This window comes from Amphibalanus amphitrite, unplaced genomic scaffold (genome assembly GCF_019059575.1).
Source record: "Amphibalanus amphitrite isolate SeventyFive unplaced genomic scaffold, NRLGWU_Aamphi_draft 000914F_arrow, whole genome shotgun sequence".
In the NCBI taxonomy this organism is placed as follows: domain Eukaryota; kingdom Metazoa; phylum Arthropoda; class Thecostraca; order Balanomorpha; family Balanidae; genus Amphibalanus; species Amphibalanus amphitrite.
Genome location: NW_024882408.1, coordinates 159,497 through 178,790, shown reverse-complemented (window position 1 = coordinate 178,790; position 19,294 = coordinate 159,497). Strand labels below are relative to the sequence as shown.

At 47.5% G+C, this 19,294-nt stretch overlaps 1 protein-coding gene across 1 annotated transcript in view; it reads right to left on the bottom strand.

The window, feature by feature from the left end:
• The window catches only part of LOC122368008 (ALK tyrosine kinase receptor-like), a 140,808-nt gene that overhangs the window by 64,902 nt on the left and 56,612 nt on the right, over positions 1-19,294 (bottom strand). The window lies entirely within an intron of this gene.

Sequence of the window (19,294 nt, the reverse complement as noted above, 5' to 3'; positions counted from 1 at the left end):
AACCCGGGGCCCCTTCGAGAGCAGGTTGACCCCTCCTGGGCGAAATCCTGGGTACGTGCATGCTTGGGTGTCCCAAGAGAAACGACCTTCAGGGCCTTATCCGAAGTACTGGCCCAAACTTAAATAAAGTCATTACGTCATTAAGTCATTAAATAAAGTCAACTACGTCAAACTATCTTAACCCTCGCCCATGTAGGGGGGGGGTTGGTGCAACCCCCCCCCCTGAGGTTTTTCGGAAATAGTGCAAAAACAGCAGCGCGCAGCGTCGCCAAATTTTGGGTACCTTATGGGGCAAACCTTGCGCATCTTTTGATAAAAAAAATTTGACCGGGTCATGTCAGGTCACGGAGTTATGACGTCACAAAGGGAACAGCCTCCGGCCGGATTTTCACAAACTGAGTGCCAACGCCCGAGGTTTCCTGCCGGTGGTACGGACATCGGTTGATGGATCGTGATGAAACCTCCCATGCATGTTGGGGCAAGTATTGGCTATCATATGGTATAAGAAACTTGACCGGGTCAGGTCAGGTCACGGAGCTATGACGTCACAAGTGGAACAGCGTCCGGTACTATTTTTGAAAAGCGCCCGAACCACTATTTTGCTAATTCTTGTCACCTCAATGGGAATATGCAGCAATATTAGCTTCTATAGGGAGCAAATGGACCTTCCAAATCCAAAAATACAATCAGATTTCAAAAATTTAAATTTTGATTTTTCGAATTTCTGCCGCCGACTGTGACCTTGCCGACTTCCGGCGCTCCCAACGCGCCATTTTTAGAGCTAGGGAAACGAAATACATACCAAACGATAGAGAATTGATCAAGGAACACGATAGTGAAGGTTTCAAGTCGATATCTCCCACCGTTTTGCCGCAATTGCCGCGGAAAGTTGAAAAAAGTCTATTTTTCCGAAAATTTGACCTTTGACCGGTCAAAAGTAGGTCAAATGTTGACCTAGGACCAAAAAATATACCACCAATCGCGAGATCTCGGCGAGAGCAATCCGTTGGTCTTTTCTGCTAAGCTCTACGACGCTCCGTTTTCAAACGCCAAGGGGGGGTCGCACCAACCCCCCCCCCCCCTGCATGGGCGAAGGTGGCAGATCGCCGTTTACGGGCGAGGGTTAATTTTACCATTTGATGGCCCTCAGAGGCCGGCGTAGGGCCCTCATGTCTCAGGGCCCTCAGAAGCTGAGGCCGAGCCCCAGAGGCTAGCGTGGGGGCACTCAGAGGCCGTTTCGGCGGTCCTCGAGAAGCTTAGACTTGGGCGTGGGTGGGACCCTTCGACGCTGGCGTGGAATGGGCGTGGAACCCTAAGGAGCCAGCGCGCAGCCCTCTAAGGCCAGCCGTGGAGCCCTCTAAGGTCAGCGTGGGGCTCTCTAAGTCCATTGTGGGGCCTTCTAAGGCCAGTGTGGGACCCTCATGTTCAGTGTAGGGCTGTCTATGTCCAGCTTGGGGTCTTCTAAGCCCAGCGGCGTGGGGCCTTCTGAAGTCAGTTTGAGGCCCACTGGCCACTGAGACCAGCTTGGGGCCCTCTGAAGACAATGTGGAACCCTCTGAGGCCAGTGTGAGGCCCTCTGTGACCAGTGTGAACCCTCTGAGGCCAGCGTGGGGCCAGCTGTCATCTGACTTCAGACGCTGGTGCTGGGCCCTCAGAAGCCAGCACGGGGCCTTCATAGGCTGGCGTCGGGCCATTAGAGCCACTTCGAGAGCCTCAGCAGCCATTCTTCAGATCTTATGCATGTTTGAGTTCCTTGAGGTAGGAGCTTGGCCCTTAGAAGCCGGCGCGGAACCCTCAGAGGGCAGCATGGGCTTCTAGCGACCGGCGTGGTTTCGAGAGCGGCATAGGGCCATCAGACTGACTCAAAGGCTCCCAAGAGCCAGCGTGGGGCCCTGGCAGGTCAGCAATAGTATGGGTCTCCTGATGCCATTATGGGGCCGGCTGAGGCCAGTCGTTCACTCTGTTGCCGAAGAGAGGCTTTCAGAAGCCAGAATGAGCCTTCAGAGTTTTTAGATTGCCAAGTGTGCCTAAAAAGGCTCCCTCACATGGCGAAAGTGGCAAAGAACCGCACCTGTGCGTGGGTTAAGTATTCTACCTCTGGGGCCCCTCAGGTAAGGGTGGGGCCCCTTGAGCAGGTTTGGCCTCCCCCTTTTCAAGATCCTGGATACGCCACTGCCTTCAGCTACTTTGTCTATTGTCTTTATCTGTTTATATTATTGGTGAGCAGACATTTGGAATGACGTGTGCAAGCTTCAAAAACATGCTGCGCGCAAAATGATACCATTAGGTATTGAAATGTACGTACGCTTAGGAAGCTATTTTGTAAACGTACTTGCGTACTGGGCTCTTACCAGCTTAATGCAAGTAATCCATTTCTGCACAATTACGTAAATGAACTTTGCAGCAAGGATGAACGACTGGAGCTAGATACATTTATAACACGTTTTTGCCAACGACACAATCCACTTTGCAATTAAAGATGTTAACCCTCGCCCATGTAGGGGGGGGGGGGTTGGTGCAACCCCCCCCCCCCCCGAGGTTTTTCTTAGCTACACGCCGAACCGTTTCAGATAGCCTGCTCAAATTTCCAGGTCCTTTTGGGGCATCCTTTGCGCAACTTTTGTTTTTTTTTTGTCAAGGTTATGTCAGGTCACGGAGTTATGACGTCATAAAGGGAACAACCTCCGGCCAGATTTACGCTAAATTGGAGATTGCTTCACATTGGTATAAATGCCGACTGACCTGACATACTGATGGATTGTTTTAGAATCACAACTGGCTGATTTGACATTGGCACAATGTCTGTTGACATTTTGAAGGTTACTAAAGGTCAAGGTAAGGTCAGTGACCTCGGTTGACCTGTAATGACTTTTCGCACTTGTATGCCTTTTCGGGGTATTTTGATGCCCTGAATTCGAATTTGCTATCCATTTCAGGCATCGTCGGTTGTTTCTTGTAGTTCATTTTGGGTCAGGGTCAGGTCAGTGACGTCACACGCCTGACGTGACCCAATGCACAAATGACCTTGCAGACTTCCGATGCTCCCAACGCATCATTTCTAGAGTTATGACATCGAAATACACACCAAACGATAGAGAATTGATCAAGGATCACGATAGTGAAGGTTTCAAGTCGATATCTCTTACCGTTTTGCCGCAATCGGCGCGGAAATCTGAAAAAAGTTAGATTTTTCCGAAAATATGACCTTTGACTGGTCATAAGTAGGTCAAATGTTGACCTATATACCACCAATCGCGAGATCTCGTTGAGAGCAAACGTTGGTTTTTTCCGCTAAGCTCTACGACGCTCCGTTTTCAAACGCCAGGGGGGTCGCACCCCCCCCCCCCCTGCATGGGCGAAGGTGGCAAAACACCGTTTACGGGCGAGGGTTAACTAAAAGGTAGGTACTTCAGCTAACTTTAACCAAATGGTATGGTATAATGCAGTTTTTATTCAATGATCGGGTACAGCTGGGGATATCGACAAGAGTCAATCACGCTAAATATAACGGAAACTGTAGAAGCTGAGCGAAATTACCGAGGATATCGTTGATCTTTGTTGGTGCCTGGTGCTCCTTCTCATCACGATCATTTGTGATCATTAACCTGACTAGCTATGCGTATCATATTCCATGCGTTTGATTTTTTACCATCGCTACTAAGGTTTGTGTGCCAGGCAGCTGCGCACCACCAAGATGAAATGCTAATAAATAGAAGCAATTCAATTGACCATATTTGGCAGCAAAGCCAACTACACATTCTGTCATGTTGCAGGCACCAGTTGCTCCCTGAATAATTTTGTTTTCGCTCATAAGTCATAGGCCTGGAAAACGGAGTAGATAGTGCTGTTGTATAAATACGCATTGAAATATTGACCCAAACACGGTCTGGAATGCAGAGCAATATTTATTTTGGCTCTTGACGTGATGTTTAACTCTGTCAACAACAGCTTCCAGGAAATGACTTTGAAAGGCATGTGCTACAGACATTGGAGCAATATTTGCAGCAACCAATGCTTGTAACTTATAATAATGATAACAATAATTATTTTAACAATAATTATAATTACATGTGCCATAGTTGTGCTGATTTCAATAAGACGAAAAAACGGAATCGCAACAAGGCCTTTTTTAATAAAATCCAGGCATGGCCGGGTTAACCCTCGCCGGCACAAGCCATTTTCCGTCCTTCGACGGCCACAAGGGGGGTGGGGGTTGGTACGACCACCCTCGCGTTTGGCCCCTGATCGAGCTAGAGCTTCGCGGAAAAACGAGCGTGTTGCCCGTCACAAGAGGAAGCCGATGATACCCAGTTTTAAGGCCTAGGTCATCGGTTGACCTTCCAGGTCAGGTCAATGTCCCAAAAGTCGGGAACATCGGGACCTGTTAAAAAGTCGTTAAGTTTGGCTGCTATGAGGTTTTTCGGGGTGCTGATCACGAACATCGTGTTAGTTTTGATTGCAAATGATGTATTTAAGCATTTATACCAGGTCAGGTCAGGTCAGGTCAGGCCAACCAGTAGGGGTCAACGGGTATTCGTAGTACGTGACAACCGCCTCTGACAGCTTCGTAATATGTTATGAAGGCACCAAAACTACTTTGGAAACGTTCAAATGGTTGATAAATTCGAATTCAACTCGAAAAACTAGCCTAGAAAGTATGAACATGTAAAACTCGACAAAGTGAACCGAAGTCACCAAAAGTCAATGACCTGACCTGACCTTCAGGTGACCTTGACATCCACCCTAATGCATGGGAGTAACATCAAATCACATGTTTGAACGTTTGAAACCACGAAAAGCTTGCAAACGCGCGGCTAATGCCTGCTCCGACATACACTGAATCGCAATTCCGGCCAAACATGGTCTCGGAAAGAAGGTCACAGGTCAGAGGTCATTTAGGTCAGGGTCATGAATTTTTAAGGGTAGGTGTAAATTTGATAAATGCGAGGGTACTAAAGAATTCGTCGCGATCGGCCGCTTTTTACGCGAGTTATTCGCGAAAACCCTTAGTGGGGGTTGCACTTGCGTCAACCCACCCCCCCCCCCCCCTCCCCTGTGCCGGCGAGGGTTAAAGCGACCTTTCCCGTTTGTCGTCAAATGTAACACCATTTCATTCGGCTTGCTACTCTAGAAACACAATGACGAAAAATAACATAATTATATTAATACAACGATTGATGAAATCAGGGCGGATTCGTATTTGGATAATCGGATTAATCGTATTTTGCATAATCGGATTTGGAGTCGGAGTCGAAGTCGGTTGGAGTCGACAGTTCTGCCCGGAGTCAAAGTTTGCATGCCCTACACCTCTTTACTGGCCACGATCACGCTTGTTGATTTTCCCATATCATATTTTGTTGAATCTAAGGCCGTACTCCTGTTTTGGACGGGCGTTTTCGGCAAAAAAGTCGGAGCCGGAGCTGGAGTCGCTATATACTAGATGAACATGTTGAGTATCCATGACAGGTTGGATGATGATGTAGATAATAAACCAAATTATTACAAATGCATTCAAATATATTCAAAAAGAGACACACAAAGCTTTCGGTTCATGGAACCTTGTTTATAGAAAAGTATAACCACTTACCTGACTGGGACGGTACGAAGATATTAGAAAACAATATAAAGAAAGGTACAAGGAAGGTCCTGGAAGCAGCCCACATCATCACACGTGATACGTTTAACAGTAGGAGCGGATTTATCACATGGTCGTCAATGGCAGCAAAATCGGTGGTAGACCAGCAGAAGAAGAAAACACGCGGCTGATTAATTTCAAAGAATTTTTAGACGGTTACAGCGATTGGTATACTCATTTGCACCAAGGCTATAGAACTCCAGGTAAGGACACCAGCCGTTTGACCTTGAACGCCGCCGGCCGGCCGATGACGTCATTGGAGGCAAGCCGGCTCGGCGGACACACAAGGCGAATGCATAACGGAGGGGCGTTGGAACGTTGCGGGAGCCGGGGAGATATTTTAATGTGGTTGTATACCACCATTGTTATGTTTATTGATCTACAGACTGCATTCTTTTAAACCTTTAAACCTCGATGCACTCTAGGCCTGGATGGTTCGTACATTCGTGGAACGATCACCCCGTCCGAAGTCCGTGGTCGAAGCTGTCATAGTATTAAAGACACTAAGACGGGTGCAATAACGGCGATCCGATCCCGTCTCTGGCGAATCTAGAGGGGTCGTAAGGACCCAGGCCGAATCTGACCGTCTATTTTTAGGGAAACGGGGTGGGTGAATTGACAACCGTCGATTGTTGTTTGACAGACAACACATGTTGTACTGGACGTATGACCATCAGAGGTAATGCCTGAACGTAGGCAAGCATAATTGTTCTGTCATACTGTTTAGGAATATAAAATGGTAATGGAGATTATTGAGGATATGATCTCTACATTACAGGAATTCGCTAATTACTACGGCCCATAGGGGCACCGCCGGAGCTGTTGTTTTGCCATCGGTCCCAGGCAACTCCAGGGAGCTGCAGTACCCGGCGGCCAAAGCGGCCCACCTCGTCGACTCGCAGGTCCTGTGGGATTCCGTGATGCTTTAGTGCTTCACCCACAGAAGCACGGGCATAGCAGTAGGATGTGGGGCTAGGTGTCTGTCCACCTCTTCATTGAAAGAACAACGTATACAGCGCCTGGTCCCGCCGAAGCTCGGTATCGACCGTGACTTATTCACAACTGGCGGATCCAGGAAGCGGTCTTGGACACTGCGGGGGCTTACCCCAAAAAGGTTTCTCGGAATTAATTAAAAAAAAAACTCTGATTTCGATTCCTTGCGCACTGCTGTGCAGTGTGATTAACCAACATTTCCTCAGAAAAGTTGTGAAGTTTTCTTTGATTCTCGAAAAGCGATTTCGGGCGCTGCCAATGTGGGGGAAGACATTTGCCCCAAATGCCTTCCCCTGGATCCGCCAGTGGGTTGCCCCACTCCGAGCTTGACTAAAACCATTTTCAAACCCCACCAGAAACCGATGGTAAGGTGAATTTAAATCCAATAACTCATCTCTGTCTGCCCGCCTAAATATGTATACAACACATGGTACGGCACCCGGCCCTGTCTGAGCTATGAGCCGATCGCGATATTTTCGGCTTTCCCCAACCCAAGCTCGATTAGGAACGTTCTCCTTCCCCACCCGATTGCTGATGTCAATTCAAATTCAATACCTCATCTCTGTCGGCCCGACCATAACCCATTCATTGCACACCGTTCAGCGCCCCGCCCCGCCAGAAGTATCCTAGCGCGCTGAGCAGTTGCCTCCAGCCGCGTCATCGCGAGGCCCCGCGCGGCCCATAAATTAATACATTGCGCGAATAGCCGTGTCGCCCCCCTGATTTGCACAGTGATCAAGGTTCCATGAACCGAAAGCTTTGTGTGTCTCTTTTTGAATATATTTGAATGCATTTGTAATAATTTGGTTTATTATTTACATCATCAACTAGATGAACAATTACTTACGATTTCGGTCGAAAGCCTCGCAGTCGCAATGGAACCCTCTTTGCATATATGGTTTATTCAAAATGGTTGAACTCCTGACTAAGTGGCTTAGAAAAGACTTTTGAATGCATTTTAGTTTACCTTGTTAAGCAGATGAGGTCCTTTGTAAAAAGTTCAACATTTGAATCATGCGCATTTGACTCCTGACATAGCTGATATCAAATTGACAGAATAACGATTTAGAAGTACTTCTGTTCTGCATGCTGCTTATTCGTGTGGCGACAAAAAGTTTAGAGGAAATGCACCTTCCAACATCTCATTGTGTTACTTGAGGTCCAACACTGCAGCTCAAAGCATCTTTATTTGCCTTATGTAAGCCGTAAGGCGAACCGCGAGGGCTTTGTTTATTCCAAAAAAGGCCGATACAAGTAAACGATACTTGTAAACGATTCAAAAAAATTCAATCAATTCAATCACGACTCACTTGATGAAATGACCGATTCAATCATAACTCAATCAAACAGTCTGATTTTCCAAGCGATTCAATCACGACTCATGGACCTTGTGATTCAACTCAATCACGACTCAACCCATTATCAGTGATTCAGGGAATGACTCAACTCATGATTTAACTCAACGCGATTCAATCAAGATGTTATATAAAATATATACATATGTGATATCCATTTAAGACATTTTCGGAAACTGATACCAAACAGATACCAACCAAATACACTAGCAAAATACCAAAAAACACTGAAAAGTACTAAATCTATACTGAACTCAACAAAGTTGTAGATATTTACATCAATACGGTGTAAAGATGATAATTTAAGTACAGAAAAGACAAGTTCTGTTACAAATGAAACTACCAGAGGACTTATAAAAATTCATTTATCTGCTTGGCGCTTGCAAAAGGAAACATACAAAATTGCACAGAACAAAAAAAAAAATATTATCAGCAACATCGAAAAGGACCAAAATTTGCAAATCAATTGTGGTACCCAAACTAAGATAGCTGGTGATCAGCCATTCAAAAAAAAAAGATATTGATTGATACTTTATGAAGCAGTGGTAAAGCCGGTAAAGCATTACACAGGACTAGACATTTTCGGCGTGCTACAAGTTTTCTTTACTATCAAGAATACGGAATATCGACACATACGAAGCTATTCAATAGTTACATAATATAAACTGAATGCTCTCATGATAAAACTACCTCAACCATCCATATCTTCAATGACAAAATAACAATTCCAAGCCCGCCCCACGACACCATGCGACACGCAGAACACGCGTAGTGTAGCCAGGCCTTTAGTACTGAAGTACGCATGCGCTAAGTGGGCAGCCATCTTTAATTTAGGAGCAGAACCATGGATATAAAATACATAGTTTATATTTTTAGATTCAATTAAGCATATTTATGCATGCGTGTAAAACAGTTTTTTATTCTGTCCAATTCATTAAAGAAAAAATACCCAACAGTAAAAATCTAAATTGGTTTGGCAATATGTATTTAGCCCAGCACTAGGTAGTTGCAGCGTATATTGACGCAGCTGCGACATAAAAGCGTATTTTGCGTGGTTTGCATGTTGCAAATATTGCGAGCAGTCTGGCAAATCTCTAATCCGAATTTAGCATCGAATGCAAAACTGTTAGCGGTCCTCAAAACTAGAAGGTGAAGAACACCAAACGGATAGTGATTGTTTGTTGAGCTATCAAAACAATAGTTTTTGGGTGATGGTGGAGGTGATGGGAAGGTGGTTGTTTTTTTAATACCTAGTAGGGTATGTATCTACTTTTTGCCATTGTATCTTTACTTTTATGTAATTGGGAGCCACCACACGGCAATATGTGACAGATCCATCAATGCTCATAAGCCATGGTATTCCAATTAGTTACGTTGATAGGTAATTGCTAATTCTGCTGGGAAATGTAAAGTGAGTGAGAAGACCATGGGTTAGATCAAGCAATTTATGACCCTTAGCCCAAAATCAAATCAGTAACTAAGGTTACCAAATTATAATGTGAACATGCATTGTGTATTCATCAATATGTTTTGCTTGCTCACAAATGTCCTGATGAAACAGAGTATTGAAAATATAAAGATTAACATGATATCTAAAACCTGTGTGTTGAGCAATGTGCGCCTGCTTACTGCTACTGTTAACTTGATTACTATAATGATTTTAGGGCAATGGAAAGAAACTTTACATGCATTTTTCATCTTCATGCATTGACATGTATAATTTTATGTTTACAGTTTGATGGAAAACTTAAAACAAAATTTTTATGTTTTTTCAATAATGATAGGCTGTGCGCATTTATAATGCTGACAAAATACCTAAAAAAATTGCAGTGCATTGTGTGTGACTATGATGCAAATGCCACATATATTTCTACATAATATAGTACTAAATATGGTCATAACTTCAATTTCCAGCACATGGTGATTGAATCATTTTGTTAATTCAATCAACTTGAATCGATGAGTTGCCGATTCAATCACTTGCAGTTGCCATGTGTGACCGATTCAATCAGGATTCATATGGTGACAAGAGGTGATTCAACCGACTCAATCACAGTGAGTCGGCATTTTCAAGCGATTCATGAGAATCGATTCAATCAGAGTTGAATCGCTTACAAGTCTGGATACAACAAAAAAGAGCCACCTTTCCTCTCCATACTACGGCTAACTCTAAAACAATCATATCATAATATTTCAGACAAAGCATAAACCGCTTTCCCAGATGTATTTAAATTGCTACTGCTGTGCACCTGGATCAGAGCCCTTGTCGCCATTATTTGGCGTCATTCCGCTCACAGAATCCACCATATATTCGACCGTCAAGTAGAGTCATGGGACGGCCTGGCAGACCACGAGTGGCCGGCGCTATTTGAGGCAACGAAACGAGGCTGCCGGAGATCATCTCCCGGCGCCGCACCGCGGGGATATGTTTTAATCAAAACGCTGGATGAATTGCCATGATCGGTGCCGGCTTCCCTGAACATCCAAACCATGTCCGCCGGCTGCTCGGGTTTCCGCGAATCCCCTGCTAGGGTAGAGGGGCGGGAGGGCTCGCTCTCGGCACTCTGTCGGGCAGCAGTCACGTCCCTCCTCAGCTCGCTCGCCGAGTGGCAATGGGGGCCAGAGGCCTGCACTCGATCAGGAAGCGAGCGCTGGCCAAAATGGCGCTTCCCGCCGCCGCGCCGTCAGCTAGTTCGGAGGGGGGGGGGGGGCGGAGCGGTCACTTCTCAGCCAGTCGCCACCGCGTACCCTGGCATCTAGAGGTCATGCTGAACACCGAACAAGACGACGCGACCCGCACATCCGTCGACCTCCGAGACAAGGGTCACGGCATATGTATCGCTAAACGAAGGCTGGCAGAGTTGGCTGAAATTAATTCAACTACAATTAGTATGTCGTTGCTATGATGCTGACCTGATGGCCAGTTATGCATGTATGATATTGACATACCTACTGTCAATTTATAGCCAAGACACAGGTTAACTATATCGATTATTTTTCATCGAAATCACTTCACAGGAAATGTATTTATTGTCTACCTAATTGCAATTCCCATCGTATACCGTGTAGGTACAAAATACAGATCATGTAATCTTTCTTATTCCTGTAAATAGTTTTTTTTTCTGTAATTCTAACTACAGTGTCTTTTGGACCGTTGTATACAGAAAGCCGGGAGCCTCGCCGGCTAGGACGGGCCATAGAGAAGAGCTGTGAATAATAATGTGATGAACGAGCACTGGAGAGGCTATGGAGCGTGATGATCTACAATGGATCGGCATTGGGTATACAAATATCCAGACAGGAGTGGGACCGTGACGGGACGCCGGAAGTACCGAGATGATCAAATCGTTGTCCCCATGAGCCCATCACGGACACACCGGTGGCTTCCTTATATTGCTCCTTACGTTGCTTTCTAACATAGACCAGAATATATTACGCCAATCGACCGGAATGCCCAATGACTGGATGGCGGCCAAGTATAGTGAAAGGCAATGTAATCGGCGTGAATTTGTGCATTTTATATCACATGTTTCGTGGTTACTTTTCATGATAAAAACGCACAGCACATCTCTTCCTAGGGGGCTGCAGCCAACGGCTGTTTTGCACCCAAACCTTATTTACCGTACCATCTTGGAACAAGACGGACTAAGGTCATATGCCCTAAAAATATTTTGAAGGTCAGGTGCCGCTGCCGGAGCGGACGGTGAAATGGACGCTTCAAACATTATAAAATGTTTTACTGCTTTTAAAAGCAGCTTAGAGAAATTGAACGCAGGAGAGTAACATGGTTTGAGGACTTAAAATAACCGCCAAAGCTGCTTATGCCTTCAAAATAGAATCAATTTTCTACCATTTTTTTTTTTTACAAAAGTGAGAAATAGCTAATGCAGATTTTGAAAGCAAACACCGTGATTCTCCAAACGAAAGGAACTCATATGAGTTTTGCTGAGCAGCCATGTAAGTCGTCCGTATAAGCTACACTCAAATGTGCTGTTCTATCCCCCCCCCCCAAATGCAGATCCGAAATAGAAGGAGCTGAAAATTGCGGCTCCTTCACCACCGATTTTAGGTCAGACCCGCTGCTGGCGGGTTCGGTCAGGATCTAGATGTGTCAGCTGCAGGATAGGACTGGGTCAGGTTCAGGAGCTGGACATTTCTGATCCAGGATCTGGTCGGGTCGGGTCCAAGGTCGACCCTCTGCCGCTGTTGACAGCACCCCGCCGTGGAGGGGAGCAGAGGAGGGGGCCGCTCTGCGTCTGCGCCGTCCGCAATGCTCGCTCTGACGGCGCGGAAGCCGACCATTGCTGGCGTCCGCCGCTCACGGCGCTGATGACGGTCGCCGGCGGCGGGGGTGGCTGCCGGAGCCGCCGCCCCCGCCCCCGCCCCCGCCCACGTGGCTCCTGCAGCCGTGGCCGGGCCATGGGCGAGCATCGACCGGCCGCCGGTCGGCAGTGGCGTGCCCAGAGACCCGCCCGAGGGGTGATTATCAGTCAGTCGCAGAGTGAATCACAACTCATCTCCCTATTCAGGTGAGGGCGACAGGACTGGGCCCGCCGCCCCACCCAGCCGCCTTTGGCCGACCGCGGGCGGAGCGCCGCCCCAGGTTGTTTCCTGGCGCCGCCCGTGGCGACCAGCTCTGCAGAGGCAGCTCCCGGGCCGAGCTGCGCCAGCCTCCGACGGCTGCACAGCTCGGTCGGCAGATTTCCAGGGACGGCACCGACCGGGGCCGACCGACACCGCTCCTCGCTCGGACACGGGGTGTGCACGGGCCGGCCGGCAGGACATCGGTCTTAGTGCGGTCCGCGGGCGCGCTCAGTTAGTGTCTGCAATGTTTGGGCATTTCAGCACCGGATGCAACTAAGATGTGTCAATTATCTATACAATTAGCTATACGGAGCTGAACTCCCTATTCTAGTTGTATAACTAATGTGTATTGTGCATGTTGTGTTGTGATAATGTGGTGTACCTATCCCTTGCAATCGAAACGATTAAGTGACCAGCAGGACGGTCATTGTCGGAGCATCTTCATCTCAGGCAATCGTCCTCGATTCCTCGAGAGACAGCAGTTCCTCTGCCTCATAGTTTTTTTTTTCTTTTGACCGAAGAACAGTGGACGCAATGTTGACATGAGACGGCATCGTCACACCGGATCCCAGCCTCAGCACGGGAACCAATTAAGGATCGTTTTCACGCCACATCTAGGCGAATTCCAGAGCTCAGTACCTCTTGCCCGTTCGTTGGTTCCAGTCTCCCTCTACCTTCGATGGCTCTTACCTCCTGGTGGCTGCCCCCTCGAGGCTCCATCTAAAGAGATCAGCTGTTACCTAAGACGAGGGGAAGTCCTGCAAGAGTCCGGCACCTAGCGGCTAGCGCTGAAGAGTGACCCTGTCGCGGTGGTGCAACGTCGGTCACGGTAATGCCACAAACGAGAGACGAGGCAGTTATTTGGGGTGAGCCTCTACCGCCTCGTTCGCGCCGGATTGGTCGCGATTTGGAAAGACGATAGCCAGCGCCGGTGTCTGGTTTCTGTGCCGGCCGCGGCGCGCTGTGATCAGACAGTGATTGGGCGTCTCGTCTCCCGTTACCCCACTCGGTCAGTGACTGATAATGGAGAGTCTCCTCCCTCACCGAGCCACCGACCGCGCCGGGTCGATCCCCGGCCAAGCCCGACACAATCGGACAATTAGCCCGGCAGCCGCGAGAAGTGAGCGCCCGAGTGGCCTCCGTCCGCCGGCCGATTAATAACGGACTGACGCTCGGTAATTATGGAGCGGTACAGGCGTCACGAGCTCGCGTGACAACGGTGGCGCACGCTGTGGGCTGCTAAGCTGTCAAATCTCACGGAGAGATGCGCACGAATGAGCCCCACGGCGCGACAGCTCGACAACAATGCGTCGCTCTAAAAGGCAATAATGCCAGCATGGGCAAGCAAGAATCTAACGGAAATCCCACAAATCGTGTCTTCCTATTCCGTGCGATTTACCAAGGCGTAGAAGATAGCTGAATGTGCCCATAGACATCTGATAAACTCACTATACTTAACACTGGATGATGTTCCTCTCTGACTGACCATTGTGCACTAGGGTTGTTCAAAAAAACCGAATTTTGGAAAAGTATATGGGCTCATGGCTCATGTGGTGCGGTATTCTTTTCTGAGTCCAATGATACCCTTTTTCCGAAAAGTATTACTGCTAGGCGCTGCTCAAACGGCTTAAAGAGGACCATGTTACGCCCGCCGACCGGCCGGTGTCAATAAGGGCGAGAATTCGACGCCGCACGGCGGCGGCAGCGCCTTATCCGCACCGCGCGCCACGACATCTGCCGGGCGGCCGGCTGGGCGGTGGGAAGTTATAAGTGCGTGGGCTTATTGCACACGATCGGGGTGAGCTATCCCATGTTTTCGGGGCGGAAAGTTTCAGTGCAGCATCGGTGCGTCTGCCACGGTGGTCTGTGTCGATGGTATAGAAAATAACTCAAGCAGAGCTCAGAAAAGAATGAATGATTCCGGGTAGTTGCCTCGAAATAATCCATTTCAAGAATACAGCTGCCTTCTTAACGTACTGTATCACTTGTTAATTCTTCAAAAAGCAAGCTCTGAGCAATAACAGACTTCTTTGCATTGCTGTTGACAATTTAAGTTGCTTTTGGACGGTGGCTCGCAGCCCCAATATGCTGCCGCGTAACTCTATTCCAACGACGAAACGGCAACTTAGCGAGAATCGAAAATTTAACGAAGTAGGTACAACAGGAGCTGGCAAGGCTCCTGCATTGGTCTATCCGTCATGAGTGACACACCGGGGTAATGTGTCACGTCAGGGCAGAGCTGTGTTCTATGCCGGGTCTGGATTCGGGTCTTGGTCGGCATCGGTGGGCACGGCCGCCCTGGCCGGACTGCCGGCGTCGCTTATGCTCGAAGGATTGGATAAACGGCGCTTGATTTATATGAGTAGGTACTCCGGCTAATGTCTCTACTCATGTCTCACTTCGTCACACTGTCAGGGTGGCCACTCTGTCATTCCCAGACATGTTATGTTTTCTTTCGACCCGCTAATCTAAGTTACACCTGGCGTCGATTCTGTTGCCCCAGCATCTGACATCAACGTATCTGAATAATGACATTGGTGACGCATATGCTCGTCAAAGCCACCCCCAAACTTGGGCCGATGACTGTCGGGTCTCCTCCATATTCTGTCCTTGTGCATACTGCATTGCCAGCCCCTGCTGTACGTATATCGTGAATTTTCGATTCTCGCGAAGTTGCCGTTTCGCCGTTGGAATAAAGTTGCGCGGCAGCATATTGGGGGTGCGAGCCACCGTCAAAAACTAACGTAAATTGTCAACAGCAACGCAAAGAGGTGTGTTATTGCTCAGAGTTTGCTTTTTGAAGAATTAACAAGTGATACAGTACGTAAAGAAGGCAGCTGTATTCTTGAAACGGATTGTTTCGAGGCAACTACCCGGAATCATTCATTCTTTTCTGAGCTCTGCTTGAGTTATTTTCTATACCATCGACACAGACCACCGTGGCAGACGCACCGATGCTGCACTGAGACTTTCCGCCCCGAAAACATGGGATAGCTCACCCCGATCGTGTGCAATAAGACCACGCACTTATAACTTCCCACCGCCCAGCCGGCCGCCCGGCAGATGTCGTGGCGCGCGGTGCCGATAAGGCGCTGCCGCCGCCGTGCGGCGTCGAACTCTCGCCCTTATTGACACCGGTCGGTCGGCGGGCGTAACATGGTCCTCTTTAAGCCGTTTGAGGAGCCCCTAACAGTTAATACTTTTCAGTAAAAAGGGCATCATTGGTCTCAGAAAAGAATACCGCACCAGATGAGCCATGAGCCCATATACTTTTCCAAAATTCGTTTTTTTTTTAACAACCCTATTGTGCACTGGCAAGGATAAGGTTTGCTGCTACCTTCACTTCTAATAAGCCCAACACACATTTATATTGAACGATAGGTGTGTGCACATACGCACACCACAAGCATTTGCACGCATGAACACACACACTCACACCGGCCGCACAAACATGCATGGTATAAGGAATGAAAAGTGTGTGTGAATGCACTTGCAGACAATCAGCAAGGCCAAAGGTAAGGTAGACCCGGACCGCTAAACACTTTCATAAAAACCATTTCAGCTAATAGCAGAATCGCTTCTCGGAAACAAGCACTGTGCCAACAGCCGTGCTATTCGGTAAACGATATTGGACGGTGGCGGTTCTTTAGAAGCTATAACGATCTTTCATGTGTGTATGACATAATGATCGTGCTATGGGTGAATGGACACCACAAACTATCGCATTGAGGAGTTTCGAGCATGTTAAGCTATATGCATGTGGTAAGTTGCACCATTTTTCATAACCTAAATATCCTATCCGATTAGATATGTTGACCAATTATTGATTTTTGCCGTCGCAGGGTATAAGGCACTGCTCGCCTATAAAACCCGCGCCCAGCTAAGACGTTCAGTCGGATACGACTTGTTAATTAATCCTACTTCAGCTGATCACGGTTAGATCAAGGTCATCTCTAAATTCAAAATTACAACATGTTTAGCTGTGAATAATTGTGTGTAGTAAGTTGCGCCATTTTTGTAATCCTTTTATCCTACCCGCTTAGATTCGTCTGGGCTTGATTCCAATCCCAGACGATTTCAGCCTGAACTGCAAGCGGATGCATCACAATTCACACATTGCAAGATAGCCGAAAGGGCATTTGCATAAAGACGGATCTGAAAGGATGGCAGAATGAAGACGCTTCCCTGTCAAAGCATTGTAAGTACGACGCCTTAAGAAAAGTTTAAAGTCTGATTGCGGCTGGTGGGTCCGAATAAAGAGCATGATGTAGAGCACGAAGAGAAGAGACACTTCACACGCCGGAAGCCCGGGAGTAGGGGGAAGAGTTTTGGTAGCGTGAAGGCAGAGGACAGAGTGCTCCGGATCTTTGTCCGAGATGCGCCGCCGAACTGTTGGCGGCCTCCAATTCGGAGTGTCGGTCGCTGCCAGCAGAGGGGCTGGGGAGGGGCGGGGAGGGCTCTCGACGTTCGTCGGACGACGGTTGGAGGCGCCGCTACGGCCCCGCCTCGTCACTCCCGCTCCCTCCTCTCCCCCTCCCGCCCCACTCGGGGACTGCCAAGGCCGAACCGGCAACTGCCACGCAGCGCTCTCTGGCAGGATATAGAACGCCGCAGCGACTGCAAGATGATTGGCGGCGCACATGGCGACGGGATCACTGTTCCGCCCACGCTCCATAACCGCCCAACACACTGAGAGATGGCTGACGTCATTTGTCGCATGCGCCACCCACGCCACATGGTCCCGATTCCTGGTATATTTATCCTCAACGACGGCGTGCATTCTACCATTAGCCTCAGCTCAGTCGCGGTAATGCGTTTATCTGCGGACAACATCCGTCAAAAATGTCATTATTCGTCTAGACATATGTATCAGGTGTCGTCTATACCCGACGACGTAATTGCGTTTTGACGGCGAAGACGCGGAGCTATGACAGACTGTCAAAATATGACAGATCGGACAGAGCTGCTCGGCGGAAATGTTGGCTGTCGTGCGGCTTAATTGGAAAATATCCAAATTTAGACGTCAGGTCATCTGAGAGACTCCCGTTCTGTTTTTGGCGCAATGCTAGTGTTACCTTTTAGCGGGAACTAAGCTGTGACCCATCGCTAGGAGGCAGGAAGGTAATTTTTAACCCGCGCGGGGCTGGGGGGGGGGTAAATTTTACCCCCCCTCGCGAATTATTGCGATATTTCAAAAACGGCGGCGCGCAGCGCCGCCAAACTTTCAGTACCTTTTCTGACATCAATTTGACACGTTCCCTGAAAATTTGAGCGAAATCCGTTGGAAAATTTTTGAGAAATTGACATTTTAGTGACGTCATGTTCGTCATTTTCGCCTCAAAAACGGCAAAAGTTCAAACGCCGCTAACATCTTCATTTTTAAAGGAATCAAGACGTAACAAAAAAGGTTATACGTAATTTTACTTTGTCTATCAAATGGCTATCTCGGTTTTTTGAAAATTTTGGATTTTGGCCTAAATTTTTTCAAAAAACTGACTTTTTTGGGAAAATCATTATAAAATCCAAAATTTTGAGTCTATCGAAAAAACCGGAATATATGTCAGAGAAGTGGTCTATGTGCACCTACATACCAAATTTTAGAAGAATCGGTTAAAAAATGTGGGAGTTATTCAAAATGTTATGACGTCACGACACACAAAATTTTTGAAAAATGACTTTTTTGGAAGTTCTAGACCTCGTACGGAAACAAAAATAGCACCATTCGATTCGCCGTGAAAAACTGCATCAGATAGACATCTTTTTAGGCCTTAACAACCAACTTCAAAATTTGACCTCACTTGACCTGACCTTGACCTGACCTCGACCTGAAATTCATCCAGAAGTGGTCCATATCACTTATTGAGTGTGCCTATTGAATTCTATGAGTAAAATGACCCATAAAACATGTGTCGCACATGCCCTTTTCTATATTTTGTTTTTTGGTGACCTGACCTGACCTGACCTGACCTTGACCTTGACCTCTGAATGATATTGTATGCAACGAATATTGTCTTGGTAGCCTAAGAACACGTTTTGGGCGATCAGTCTCAGTCCATGACTCCATTCTTCGGGAACTACGGTGCAAGGCCGATACTGTAGAAACTTGCAATTTTTACCCTTGACCTGACCTTGACCTTGACCTCAAACTTTAAATTAAGTACATGTTTTTAGTAGTTCGTGATGAGAGCTTTCGATTGGCGTTTGAATTTTCCAAATCGGACCGTTAGTTCGGGAGATAACAGGGGGGGTAAAATTTACCCCCCCCCCCCCAGCCCCGCGCGTTCGGCTGGAGACCCCAGCCCCGCGCGGGTTAAGACCAAGCAAGTGCATCAAAAAATTCAGCGGTATTTAATCCCACGTTACAACTACAATGCAACTAGGTGTCACCATTAGGGTTGTGGAGTCGATGGATTTTAGGGTGACTCCGACTCCGACTCCGACTCCGGCTTCAAAAATTGACTCCGACTCCGACTCCGACTCCGACTCCGGACGGTTCTATTAAAATCCATATCATGATAATTAAGTTCATAACGGATATGTTTTTATCTTGCCTGAAACGATCCTTTGTGCATTCCAAGGCTTTTAGATGCAAAAATGCAATAAAAATAACAAGCAGAATTAAAAAGCAGATTCTGGGGAATTCACAGTCTTGCTTCTTTCGCGGAAAACGTTCGTCCAAAACAGCAGCATGGCCTTTTTCCGACAAAATCTAAATTCGAGACCGCAA